The following is a 14659-nucleotide window of genomic DNA, read 5'->3' on the forward strand; positions in this document are numbered from 1 at the left end:
GTGTCCAATGCCTCTGCAAGACACAGACAATGATTGCTTTAATTTCTATTTATGTATTTTTGTTATTTTATTATTATTATTATTTTGCATTTTGAGCAGCAAGCTCACACATATTTAAGGAAACAACAATGAATTTCTAGAAAATGAAAATGTGTTTAGCCAAAACACTGCTTAAAAAATTACATTTTTTTGTGTGTATACCTATTTTGATAAAGTGATTCCCAAAACAATCCTCCCTCCAAAAACAAAGTAGCTCAGGTTGAGTCTGTGATTTTTTTTTTGGAGTCTGTGATTTAGCTCTGCCTTGCCTCACAGGTGTTTCAGTTTCTGTGCTTTCCTATTGTCCTCAACATTTTATCCTCCACAACAGGATGATTTTCACAAACTATGATTCTGTGTATCCTAACCTAACTTCAAGAGGACAAACGATGTGTTGTAGGAGACATATGCTCTAAAAAAGGCAAATTTTGCCTAAAGGAGAACATTTTTTAGAAAACTGATGAAGATACCACACCATCTCATTTATTCAAGGCATTCTAAATGATACTTCACCATTTTAAAAAATATGCTAATAAACTCTTTATTTAATAATTTTATTTATCTGCTTAATTCTTTATAGAATGCTTAAAATACTACCCTTAACAAGACATCATCTAAAACCTTTGCAAAACATACTGTATTGTATTACCTGTTAGTAATTAAAAGAAAATAAACCATGTTATTTTTCTTCTGATTCCTATTCAGTTCATGGTTTCCTCAATAGGCAGATGTTAAAAGGGTTCCTGTCCTTTCACCACAATTTAGTTTCTTTCTACAATTGAGATAATTCAGCTCAGTGTGAGAGCAGGAATTTAGGATTTTGTTTTAGACCAGAGGATGGACTGTTGCATCTCTGTTTTAATTCCCTTTCTTATTAGAATAGTGTTCTGTGGATGCCTGTCTGAAATCAGCTGAGTAGTGGAAGTCTTTTAAGTACAAACCTAGTAAATATAAATCTGAAATTCAGTTGCATTGCATTCTGGTTAGGCGTAGTTAGAAACATTTGTAAAAATTCTTTTTCCTCCGGCAATTATTTCTGTAGCCTTTTCAGTTTATCTTGAGCTGCCTGCAGAAACCCAGCGTTAGAAGCAATGTTAAACATTTCATTCCATTCCAAATCATCCCTTACTTTATATCTCTCAAGACTCCTTTCTGTCATTAAAAATGAATGAAATGATCTCAGCTTAGTTTTCATGCATTTCAGGTTTTTCTGTCTGTAGTTAGAGGAAGTTTCTTTGTGATCTATGTCTTTCTTTGGTCTGAGCTGTCCTGCCAGCCAAACATCTTCCTCAAGTGTCTGCAGTCCTAATTGGAAAATTCCTGATAGGTATTTAGTCAATGGAAGGGAGAAAAGCTGGACTGATTTTGCAGACAGAGTGTCTGAAGACTGGGAACCTAGGAAAGGATAAATGGAAATCTGGGGACAGACTGTGTATGGAGGAGGAAGGCACAACTGAAGAAAAGGTCTTTGTGTGTACGTCACAGGGAGCTGGGGTGAGGAGAGAGCAAAGGACTAGAAAGTGTACAAAAGTCAAAAGTGACAAAGGGGCATATATGAAAGCTTAAGGTAAGGAAGATGGGAGAAAACATGGCAGAGAGAGAAAAAAAGAGAAAAGAAGGGAAACCTCGTTTTCTCATCCTTTCCTCCATATGCATGGACACAGATTAATGTGAAGGAATGCCCTCTTTTCTCTTCTCCTCCCATGTCTCTGAAGGCTATGTCCCCATGTAAAGGGTGTCCAGATGTTCATCCAACTTTCAGTCTAAGACTGATCAGTCCTTAATTGGGTTTTTGGCAACCAACTGAGAAGAGATATTGGGTGAAAAATTGGGAGGTTCACCCCGAGATTATAGTAGTAATGGAACATAAAAAAAAAAATAAAAAAATACTGCCTTCATCTCTCTGTCTTGTCCTCTACAGACCCTGTGGCAGTGGGGAGCTACTGCTCTGCTTTATGCAGGGAGCACAAACATTTCCAGCAGGGAACATAAAGATTTGTAGACAAATATATATCTTTGTTTGTCTGAGGATATATATGAACAAGTGAAGAGGAAAACAGGAACTTTGCAAGAATATTGCACTCAGCAGGACATACCACCACAAGGGGGTAAGAATGAATTTTTCCTGGAAAGCAACTTAAAAAATCTTGAAACCACAATAAAGTTTTGTTGTGCACAGTTCTCAGCAATGTATTATATTCTTTTTTTTTTTTTTTCCTTTGGGTGTTTATTTGCATTTAAACCAGTCCAACATCTGGTGGAATGCAGGTTTCAAACCTTTGGCTTGGATAGTGTCACTTCAGAATTAACAAGTGCCTGAATGTCTTGTATAGGGAGTTGAGTGATTTGTATGATTGTGTTTTTTTCACATTTGTTTGGAGAGACAAATGGGATTTAGAGCAGGTAACAAGGGAAAAACTGCACATGTGGCCAATTCAACATGTACCAGATATTCTGGAGGTAGGAATAAAAGTGAAGAACATTGAATATTGTGGGCTAAATAAGAACACTTTTTTAGTTATTCCTCCATAATAAAAGAACAGATTTGAGGAGCATTGTTGCTAAATCACAGGGAACCATGAAAAAAAACTCCCTACTGCCCACCCTCTGGGGAGGAAAAAAAAAAAAGAGAGAAAGAAAAAACTAAGTAATGTTTATTAACATCATTGGAACCCTGTGGACACATGGAAATCTATTTGTTATAATTCAATTTCTAGCACTGCATTTTCTGTGAAATAAAAACATTTTGTCCAGGTTGTCTACTTGTCTTCTGCATTGGATTTCTAACAAGATGCCCTAGTTCTAACAAGCCAAACAAGATGCACAAAGATGTACCAACTTCCCTGAAGCATCTTGTGGGCTACTGCACATCCACTCACCTGCACATAATTCACTTAGGTTTGTCTGCTGCAGGCAACGGCATTCAGCTACCTCTCGAGTGTCTGCCCTGCAGGCTCTGACACACAGTGAAGGCCTAAGGGTATCTTTGGTCATGATCTTAGTCATTTGGGAAGGTGAAACAACAAAAAATTTTATAGGAATAAAATGGAAAATAAGACAGCTGATTCTTGTTAATTAAGTGGGGAAATGGAGTTATGGAAAAAATATGAGACCCAAGTACATGGTATGGGCAGTTCTAGACAGCACCTACAAGATAAGTAGCATATGTGAGGTCCTGAACAGGAGACAGTAGAAAACCATAGACTCAAGAATTCAGGTCACCAATTTCATATAATAAAAAGACACATAAAGGTTTCATTTTTTTTGTTCGTTTACTTACATGTTAAAATGTAACTTTTCTCCAACTTAAACCACAGAAATAGACTGTTCAGTATGAACAAGTTAAACCTTATTAAAAATTAACATGTATCCCTAATAGATTTTTGCATAGACTGTGCGTATATGTTTTTGTTGTTGTTGTTTGTTTGATTTCTTTTTTCTTGTTGTTGTTGTTTGTTTTTCCTTTTGATTCACCATCTGGAATGGCCATCATCCTTGTCTAAACTCCAGAGCTTTTTAAAGGAAATTCAATAAGGAAAGAATGTAGCAGTGGGCAACTGTACAGAACTATCTAAGCTTATTATAGGACTGAACCACATCTGAGTCAACTCGAGTGATATATTGGACACGTGGGTCAAGCAATGGTCCATGTCTTCTCTCAGGAAAAAAAAAAAAAAAGAGGAAACAAAAGCAGGAGAGAGAACTTGGGGAAGTGGGTTGGTTCAGGAGCTTGACATCTGGTCAGGTAGGAACTTCATTAATTAGAAAGCAATGCAAAATAGAAAGCTATGTACGATCAGTTGGGGTCTCTTTAAGACTCAGTTGCCCTGAGAAATGTTTCAATTCCACAGGGAACAAACTAGAGGAGAAAGGAAAATCAACAAAAATATTTCATACAGTATATTTCAGACACACCTAACCCTTTCCCATGCTCAGTAATTTATGGATGACACAATGACAAAAATTACTGGGAAAATATTTTTCACTTGAGAGTTGCTGATGAGCAGCAGTAGTCTTGTTCTTACTGTCTAATAACAAATATCCCTAAAGCCTTTCAGTGTCAGATCTCTTACTTCCCAGGCAAAAGCAAACAAACAAACAAACCACCAGCAACAAGAAAAATATTTCATTTAAAATAAGCCTTAATAATGATCATGTGGGCTCCTGGTTTGATATCTACATATTTATTTCTTCATAGAATAGGTATTTATGGGCCTAATAACAGTTGCTTTTATTTTACTCCTGTCTTTTTGATTTGAGAGGCTTTTTGTACGTAATGCTTTTTGCTGGAGAGATGCTGTATGGCCTGTGTCTCAAGCAGTTAGAGAAAAAAAAATGATTGCATGAATGTAATTCCCTGGTAGATGTGACAGATAAATGGGAAGGACCTTGAGTGTCTGCTCCGATAAGGTGGCTGTGATGTCAGTGAATAAGGGAAAGTGAAATATTCCTGGAAGAGCTTTAAATTATATTTTCATTCAGACCTGCTTTTCTTCCAGTTTTTAAGGTCTGCTTGGTGATGTCTTGATAAGAGTGAAGCTTAGATCAAATGATAAGAAATCTAGCTTGAGGAAAGTAGGACTATGTTATTTCTGTTGGCCTTAACAAAAAATAACACCTGATTTTACTATGATTCTTCAGTCAGATTTATTTGGTCCTTTCACCAGAAGTCTCAATACTATGAGCATTAGTTTCAGGAGGCTGGTGAAGATTGCAAATAATTCTTCACCACAAAAAAAAAAAAAAAGTTTTATAGCAGAAGAGGCTCTCCACCTGAAGTCATCCTAATCCACTTGTAGTGGGGTTATTGTAGGTACAGGGAAGTGTTTTGGGCCTGTGAACAGCCTTGAATCAGTGACAACTATAACGACCTGTGCAAGGACCTTGTCTGACACGAATGTCCAGCTTTTCCCTGACACATTGTGCAGCACACACTGCCTCACAAATAAGTGATCTCATAGCATTCCAAAGTACCCCAGCTGCTGTCTGCAGCCCAGGTTAATTTATGTGAGTACAGATATTTCCACGTGACTTTAGATACTCTAGTGTATTTCCTGTATTGGAAGTCAGTGTCATCCCAAATCCCCCTTTCTATTAATGAAGAGAGAGAGAGGGAGAAAGGGAGAGAGAGGCATTTCTAGAAGATATTGCCAGGCTCGGCCAATCTCTCTGAACCCCTGGAAGTGCCTCCTGACTAGAAGAAATGAAACTAGACACTAAAGAGAGGCAGGATGACTTAGGTCTTTGGCTCCATCTCCACTACACTGTGGACCACCTTGTAGGGCTACAGTTCAGTTTTAACTACTACTTTATGCCAAATGTCAGTACAAATTGCCTGTGGGAGCATGGCGCGTGGTACATGGAACAATTCCAACTTTAAGGAAAAAAAAAAAAAAGGCACCTAGTAATTACTCATGCTGAAAAACTGAACAAGAAACAAGTCCCTGGCACAGAGAAGTCCCAGAGACAAAACCTTTCTTTGAATACCAACAAGATTTCATTAAAGCAAAGGAAAGACATCTTAGGGATAAAAAGCAAAACAACAACAACAGCAAAAATACTCACAGATATGGTAGTTCAGTCTTTAGGATGTTGCATATTAAATCCCAGCAAATGGAAAATGAAGCAATATGTTATTTCCATTTCCTTGTCTTCTCCATGCAGAGCTATCAAATCAGTGCCTGCTGGGTTCAGTGGCTTCCTCTAAGTCTCCAGCATCTACTGGAATCCAATTTCTTAAGAGCTTTTGATTAACTTTTAAAGCCATATCACTGGAAACTTTCATTTTATACACAATCTCCATTATACAACAAGAGTTACAATTCAGACACAACATTCCAGTTCTAGGATAGGCAAAAGTACTAAAGTTGATAGTCTCAGGCAGTTTTCAGACTATAACAACAAGGTTAGTGGGAAGTTCAACACCTGCGTTTACATCACTGTTTTTTAATTATGTTATACTTTTTCAGGCTGAGTATTTCTAATTTCAACTTCTATAATATTTTAAAATAATCTCAACTAAACAAGCTCTCAAGAATATATATATATGTAGAAGTAAAAGAAATAACTTTTTCATTTTTTATGGATTGTTTTGATTTTTAACTCTTCAGATAATGCTGCAGATAATAATGCTATGAAAAGAAACAAAAATGAGATTATGAAATACTTGTTTATCAGAATAATTTGATGGATTGTATAGAATTGAATGGGGCAACATCCAAAATATTTTCATGGTCTGAATAGTGGATAAACAAGCACAACAAAATTAAAATACTTCCCTAAAAAACTTCATTATACAGAAACATTCCTGCTGAGGTATAAAATGGTGTTGTAAAAAGAGCAGCAGGTGCTAAAGCAAATCCCATACTCATTTATGCAGGAGGAAAACTTATATGTCAAATTTGTTGTTCCCAGTAATACTGGATAGTGTTCCATTAAGAACTGAATTTTCCAGGCGGAGAAACTGGGAGAAACCCTGTGATGTTCTTCTGCAGTTAGGTACAGCCAACTGGACCTGCAATAAAATGAATCTCTTCCAAGCATGCAGATCATTGACCGCTTGCTAAGCCCCATGTGGTACCAGGCACTTCTCCAGAACTAGGGAGTGCAGTAAAGTGATTATGGGATTCTGTGACTGATGGCTCTATCACATGCCTGAGATTCATGGCTCATATAGCCACGCTCCAGTGATGGGTGGTGGTGTGCCTGCAGGAAATGTAAAAGAATTTGCATTTTAACATAGCTTAGCCAACAGCAAGGGTTAAGACTAGTCATGTTAATTTGCATTTGCAGTGGGCAAAATAAGTGCCTAAAGACAATGGCCACAGATTGATGTTATGCATGCTCATTTAATTTGGCATCCGAGGCTTTACTGTGGAAAAATCCTTAGTGGTCTGGTTAAACCACATACCCGCAGGCTCCCTAACTTTTAGGTATCTGTTCACACTGAATCTCAGCTTTCTGCTGTTCCCTTTCACTGTTTCTTCTGTTGCCTTTGGCTATCTGCTACTTGTGTACATTAAAAAGGCAGCATTGCCTCTCAGGATATTTTGGGCTTTTCTTCTTTGCAAGATTAGACAGCCTCCTTTCTCTGCCTTAGCTGGAGGAAAAAGATCTACCATTTTTAGGCTTTTCATCCTTTTAAGGGCTAATATCCCCCTGTTTCTTCATGTCTTTCCTTCCATTTTCTGTGTCCTTCAGTGCAATTCTTTAAGTGCTTTCTCTCCAGAATACGATTAGACTTTAACACCATTTGCCTGGATTTAAAAATCATGGTTCAGCCTTGGCGTACTACTTACTCTGCTGCCAAATTCAAAAAAGCAGCTCCCTTCCCCTATCAAAATCCTTCTTCAGGCTTCCCAAGGAAATGGTTCCCCTTGCATGTAGTGCTTATTTCCTGGGTTCTGCAACTTCTATTTAGACAAATCAAGTGGGAAATACCTCTTGACCTTGCAGTCTACTTAGCAGTGAAAATCGAACCAGAGGCCATTGGCACAGAGCATGGTGTCATGAACAAATCATAGTTATGGAGGCAGTATTTCTGTTCTCTCGACACGAGTGATATATGGCAGGCAGCTGCACTTTTGTGATTTAACATCATAATTTTTCAGTTTCTATAGATTATAGGCACTTGGAGTTTTCCTGGAGCTGCCCACAGTCACTTCTTGGAGGGGGCAACATCTATATTTATTTATTTTTTCATAGGCCAGGTGTTGATATGGCAAGATTTCTCTGACTTGCCCATGGTCATAGTGAAAAGGATGGAGCAGAGAAGTGAACTGAACCTGCACTTATCAGATCCCAGGAATGTGTGCTATCTGGTGTTCCGTGCTTCCTTCAGCTCCTGAAATTGGCTACATCTGATTGGAAAATGATGTTATCAGAGAGAAGCACTGAACATAACAGAAAATGATTAAATGATTCCAGCACCGTTTAGTCCCCCCATGTTTAGAAAACCAAGAAAAAGACAGATTTTTAAAAGCAAACTATCTCCCTCTGCTCCCAGTTTACATGTCGAAAAAAGAATCCCAGACCTTTCAAACCACCACAAAAATTAACGTGAATGAATGGCTGTAGGAACAGAGAAAAGAAAGGACTTTCTGAAGTCTACTCCTTGCTGTTTCAAGTAGAGAAACTATAGAAATTTTTCCATGATGTTATTAATATTCATCCTGAAGCCAGTTAAGTTTCATCCTTTAAATAGTCCTTTTGTGAAGCTTTTCCAAAGCTCTTCTCTGCTGGTTAGCAGCTTCCTCTTAGTTAGCAGCCTAAGTTATTATCTTTATTTTGCCATTGCTTTGCTCCTGCCTATTTTATTTCTCTGTTTCACAGCTTCTCCCAAATAAAACCACCATCCTGGATCTTTGTCAACTGGCAGTTTGAGACAAATTTCATTTCAGACCTGGTCTAGAGCCCATTTAAGTCAATGGGAGTCTCTGATGAGTTCAGTATGTTTTCCAAGAGAGCCTTTATAGGCTATCCCTTTAGTCAGCCAGATATAAGAGGTCTGTGTTGGTAAAACAATGTGCCTAATTAAACAATGCTACAGCTTAGACTGCAGAATCCTTCATTTATGTGCTTTTGCTGGCCTGTTCAGGAAGATGAGTCAGGGAGTCAGGAGATCCAGAATTTCAATAACATGTTGGATCTGACAGCCAACAGAAAAGGCATTAAACTTGAGAACAAGTTCAGTAGATCACTTTTTTATGCAAGCATCATGATAAAGCCACCTCTGGAATTATTCTACTGACATTTGTCTTCATTTCACTTCTCTGTTCACTTGGACACTGCATGAAGCCAACGTGCCTGGGAAAAAACTACACAAAATGCTCTTTTCAAGTTCCTTTCCACATTTATTAGTATTATCTTTTAAATCACTCAGAGTAAAACCCTCCAGTTCTCCAAAGATTATGTTATCATCACTGATCTTTGACTATTTCTGAAAGGCAGTGCTTTTGTGATTACCATTCAATACATAAAGAGGCCATTAGTCTAGCTTTTTATAGTTTTTTGCAAGCATCACAATGCATAACTGTATTTTACAGGTACAAAACAGTAATTTGACTTATAACAAAAACACTACACCATAAGAAGTGGTCAAAATAGTTCATTGCAATAAGTAAACAAAGCTTTTAAGTAATTGACCAAAATTATAGATAGTAGGAAATCAGGTGATGATCCATCAGATAAACTAGTCATGTAATATTAACCAACAGATGTTAAAGAACTGCTAGACTAGCTGTAGCTTGAGATACAAACAACTCATTGAAAAACCTTGTCCTAGTTTGGTACTTAAAGTGACTTAAGCCCAACACAACAGAAAGAAGAGCAGAAGAGTGGGAGTTAGAACTTCTCATCTGTAAACTATGACTCAGTAATCAGGAAAGACACAGACCTACCCCCACCTCAATAAATCCTCAGCAACTTTCCCAGAAGAGTTAGGATTATTGTTCCCTTCTTATGTAGCTACAGTCCCAACTAAGGAGTTGATTTAACTATTTAAATGTTTGTAATCATTAACCTTTCAATAAACACACAGCTTCAGCTTATTAAGCTCATTAGCCTGTAACAAATGAAGCTTTTGAACATGCCAAGGAGCAAAAGTATAACTGGATTCTGAAAGCAATTAGATGCATTTGGAGAACATGATAGGTCTCTTGAGGACTATTCAGTACAGAGATGTGGATACAGTCTCTGATTCAGGAGATCCCTATGCTGCAGGCTGCAGAAATCAGGGTGGTTATATCAAGGGAACACCATATGCACTTGCTAGCTCTTACTATCACCATTAGTCTTTGGTTCCTGTGTCAGGTGCACCTTTGGCCTCATTCACTACAGCTGTCCTTATGTATTACAAATGTGCAGCCGGCAGCCAACATGCAGTGTCAATGTAACGGAAAGAAAGCAGCAGAAAGCATCAGTATACACCCTATTAGCTAAGTAGCCTTTACAGCCTAATGATGGTGCAGGCTCTATTGCTCAATCCCTTTCTAAGTCTAGCTTTTGACCAAGGAATAAATGTTACTTCCTTTCTCCCTCCTTTCTCTCCTTCCTTCCTCCCTTCTTTCATTCTTTCATTCTTTCATTCTTTTTCTTTTACTCTCTCTTTCTCTCTCTTTTCTTCTTTTCTTCCTCTCTTTTTTTTTCTCTCTCTCTTTTTTTTTTTTTCCTTTTCCCTAATTTCTTGGGTTTTCAACTGAGAAGACAGTGGTATTGTTGATTTAAAAGGGCAGATTTCACAAGCAGATTAACATACTCCATATGTCTGGTCAGTTTGCTGAAGAGCCCAAAATGTGCAGCTATTAAATATAATGAATGAGGAATGATAGATGATGTCTCACACTCCTAAGCTGGTAATTAAAAAGGAGAGAGGCTGCTGGGTAAAGAGTGCAGAAAGCATCCTTCAGCCACAAATCCTTGACATAGAGATGTCAGTTGTTCAAAAGAGGTTTTAACATCTCTGACATGCGGACAGCAACAGAATGGAAAAGTAAGCAAAACAAAGCACTGGAAGGGCATTTTAACATTGTGTTAGGCAAATGAGAGGATAAATGATGACTGTATATTGGATGGCTGGTGGGAGGGTTATAAACATTACAGAGACAATTGCCGCTAAATGAGGTGTATCCCAGGCAGCTGTCCTGACGCATTAGGAGACTGTTTTCAAAAGAAAAGATTCTCCCATCAACATTAAAACAAAACAAAACAAAAAGATCCCTTTCACACAGCTCACACGCCATGAATAGCTCAGCAGCACTATGAGCTGAACCTTTCCTGAGGCAGGCTGTATTCTGGCTGCCTCCTTTTGGGCATTACGGTTACCTAGCATAGGCATGCACTCTATAAGCTTTAGTCTTCAGAGAAAACCTACAGCAAGCTACCGTGCCCTGTTTGTCTGCTTTTGTGTCTTATGCCTCTTTGATTTGTATGTGGTAAATCTGAGAGCCACCATGCTGGCCCAGCACCCAGTGGAGGGACAGGCTTGATGAATGGCTTGCTGGAATTCCTCTGCTCACAGGAATTGCTGGTTTATTTCAAGGTCCATGTTTTCATGTCATATGAATCTACGACTGTCTGAGCTTTCTGCATTTTTTTAGTGGACATATCCAGCTTGCAGATGTAAATGCAGTGCAGTCTGAGAATGTAATACTCATGTTAAAACTAGCAGTGTTTGTTTTGTTACTGTTAACAATATATTCAGCTCTTCTGGAGCACCTTTCTTCAGTAGGCTTCAGAGTACATTATCATTTCACAGGCAGGTACTGACTCTACTGAGGTACAGGCAAAGCATCTCATCCTTTATCTCTGGAACAAGGACAATTTGTCCATCTTTGTCCTGGGAAAACAGTGCCACAGCTGACATATGATTTCTTAATTGTAGTGCAGTGTCCTATCCAGAAAACACTGCCCCCCTTTGTCCTGTGAGAAAATTATAGTCTAAATCAGCTGCAGTTTTTACTTTAGTCAAGTATTCTTATTTCTGAAACTGAGTTCATGCCTAATACCTTTTATGTCTTTGTTTTATGCTAGAAACCTCAGCAATGCTGACTTCAGCAAACTGAAAAACGGGGTCTCCCCCATTTCATTAACTTATTGATGCTGGCAGATGGCTTTCAAGCCACATTTCTTTTCCCTGGTCAGTATATCAATAGTGATCCACAGTGCAGCCTCAGGTGTTCCACAGAATGATTGCAAGTCCTTTCCCACCATCCAAAAACATGCCTACATATAACAACACAGAATTAAAATAAAAGAAAATAAATGAACAGGCAAAATCTACAACTAAACTTTACTTGGTGGAAAATCAAATCTATTCTGACACAAGATGGTACATGGGTTTGCTTTTTAAAATGTTTCTGTTACTAAAGACTGAAAGTCACTTTTCCGTAAGATTTGTAGACTAGTTATCCTCCTAGCAGATCGGAGAGGTAGGATGCAGTGGTTTTGTTACTACAGAACCCATCATATTAGGAAGGAATGAAAGCTACCTGCTGCTTACAGCTGACAGGAGAGCCATGTTGATATATTCCTCTGTAACAACAAAATGGTCTGGAGCAAATAAATATCTTGGAAGAATGGACTTTGCATAGATAGAGTATCCCTTTCTTTGAGAGTTATTGCTGCTGTTTGTCCTGCAATAGCACCCAGATTTGCCCCAGGGCTTTTAGGCTCTACATACTACAGTCTTCTCACAGAGTGAGAAGCATCTCTGACACCAGAGCGTCTGAGCCTGATGAGCAAATGGAGAAGTGACAATCGAAGCACAAAGAAAAGCTGGCCTGTTTTGGGGGAACACTGACCATTCAAAAGAAAATTATTAAAAAACTATTTGTAAAATGTTGCTTTTTTCAATTGCCCATCTGAACAGACAGCAAGGAGCACATGTCTACTCCTAAAATGGTGCCAGGGTAGAGGTCTTCAGTGCTGTCTTTTGGAAGTCCAATTTTGGGAGAGAGAACATAGGGAAAGCACCAGGAATAAAAGTCTGTCATAGGTTGTGCAAGTGTAGTAATGGCAATAAAAGAAAGAATAATTATAACTGAAAAAAAGGAAGCTTTTTCCTTCTGAATGGGAATGAATGGGATTTCAACTGTGCAGCTACACTTCTCGGGAGCAGCATGGACTTTGGTTTCACCATCTCCTGCTTTGCCATCTAGATGGGAGAAGGGAAAGGGAGTTGCTTGCCCCTGCATATGCCCTTTGAAAACTAATTTTCTTATAGGATTGCCTCCATCAAAAAATTCCCCTGAAATAATTTTCTTTCTCTCTGTCCCTCTGCCCTAGTTTCTCTACCTTTCTTCAGCAGCTGAATATGAAACCAGTTCAACACTGAAACAAAAAATTATTTTGTTCCTTAGTCTTATTTTGAGAAATGGAATGAAAACTTCTATTTTACAGGCAAATCAATTCCTTCTCCAACCCCACTTCATATTATAACAGACAATAGAAAAATACCCATTCTCTCTAAACTTGACAGGTGCCACCACAAGGTGAGATGGAACCACTTTTTGCTTTCATTATAGTCTTTTTTTTTCTTTCTTTTTTTTTTTTTTTTGAATATGTTATGTACATGGAAACACTTCATCCATCAATTTAGAAGTTCATTTCCTGCTGCTGCCCTTCACCCTTCATTCAGGTCTCCCAAGCCAACCGTGACTGTGCAACATAACTGACTCTGGTATAAATAAGAGCTGAGGAAATGGAAAATTAAGAGCTCCTCTAGCCCTAAGGCTAAGTATCACCCTCCTATTTGTTTTCTCTGTATGCTAGACTTAATACTTTTTCTCAGCTGGGTATACAAGCTAATACACTGTATAATCAGAGGGAAAACATTACCTTATAGAAAACTCATTTCTTATCAAGCTTGAGATTTCTGCGGATACTGGAAATATTTTACTGTGTCATAGTATGTGAACAAAATAGAGAAGAAACAACACAAGTGAATAATTATTTGAAGCTTTAGGGTTTCATTTGCATATAAGATTCTGAACACTGAAAGTAGAGGGAGACTCAACACTCTTCTTCCATCTGTGCCACCTTGTTGCTGAAATCGAAGGCATTTCCATGTGGGAACTCAACTGATGCACAAAAAACTTCCATCTTTACCAAGCAATTAGTGATGGACATTCCCAGTCCACCTATAGTACACAGATCTCCATCATAGCAACAATATGAAACTGTCTCCTTATCTACCTTATGTATTTAGTTCAGACACTCTATGGTGCCCATCCATTCTGCACAATGGGTATATCTGTGGGATACATCTGTGTGGATAGATTTGGTCTATGGCAGGGTCTGAGGGAATTCAGATTGTGAATAATAACCTATTCACACTAGGCCTATTAATTTAAATGGGGCATGAGCCTGAAAAAGTACAGGCCTTAGAGCAATCCTCTTTAGCCAGCTGATTTTCACCATTCATCAACCCATCATCTATTTAAGGTTTATCTAAGTATGTGTTACAGAGAGAGAGAGAGATGGATAGAGAGAAATGTTTGGATAAAGACACTCACATTAAGAGAGTTGTAAATTAATCAATATAGCTCCAATCCTTTCAAAACTTCTTTAAAAAGCTGTAAATATGATACCACAAGAAGGTAGTTTGTAAGGGAAGAACTTAGCTTGCATCAGATATTCATCAGTATGAATAGCACTTGATAAAAGATATATAAAATACAATTCCTGTCACCCAAACCAGGCCTCAAGCATCCCCTTCACTCTCAGTCATTTTGCAGGCAGACCAAATTCAGACACTTAGATCATCTGTCCTGTGGTTAAGTTTTTGTACTGACTATCTTGTTATCTAAAATAAAATGTAAGTAAAACCTTTTAAGCCCATCCCATCAGTCGGTTGTTCACCCACTGTATTTTGTACCTGTCAAGCTGTGTGCTGGGTGTTTTCTTCAGAAGGATACTGTGAGAGACAGTATATCAAAACCTTTGCTAAAATCCAAAAAGAGCACATCAGCTGGCTTCTCTTGGTCAACTAGATGGGTAACCTTGCTCTAAAAGGAAATGAGGTTAGTTAAGCAGGACTTTCCCCTCATGAACCCGTGTTAGCTTTGACCAATGATTACATTGTCTTTCAAGTGTTTTTCAATAACCTGACTATGCATTCTTT

General features: G+C 38.2%; 1 long non-coding RNA gene across 1 annotated transcript; it reads right to left on the reverse strand.

The window, feature by feature from the left end:
- Nucleotides 1-8005: 8005 nt before the first annotated feature.
- On the reverse strand, nt 8006-9499 carry LOC310902134. The gene is made up of 2 exons (XR_014586508.1): nt 9444-9499; nt 8006-8855 (listed from the first exon to the last, which is right to left on the reverse strand). It is a non-coding gene; the product is annotated as an uncharacterized lncRNA (long non-coding RNA).
- Nucleotides 9500-14659: the final 5160 nt, after the last annotated feature.

The sequence above is a fragment of the Anser anser genome (assembly GCF_964211835.1).
Source record: "Anser anser genome assembly, chromosome: 7".
Classification (NCBI taxonomy): domain Eukaryota; kingdom Metazoa; phylum Chordata; class Aves; order Anseriformes; family Anatidae; genus Anser; species Anser anser.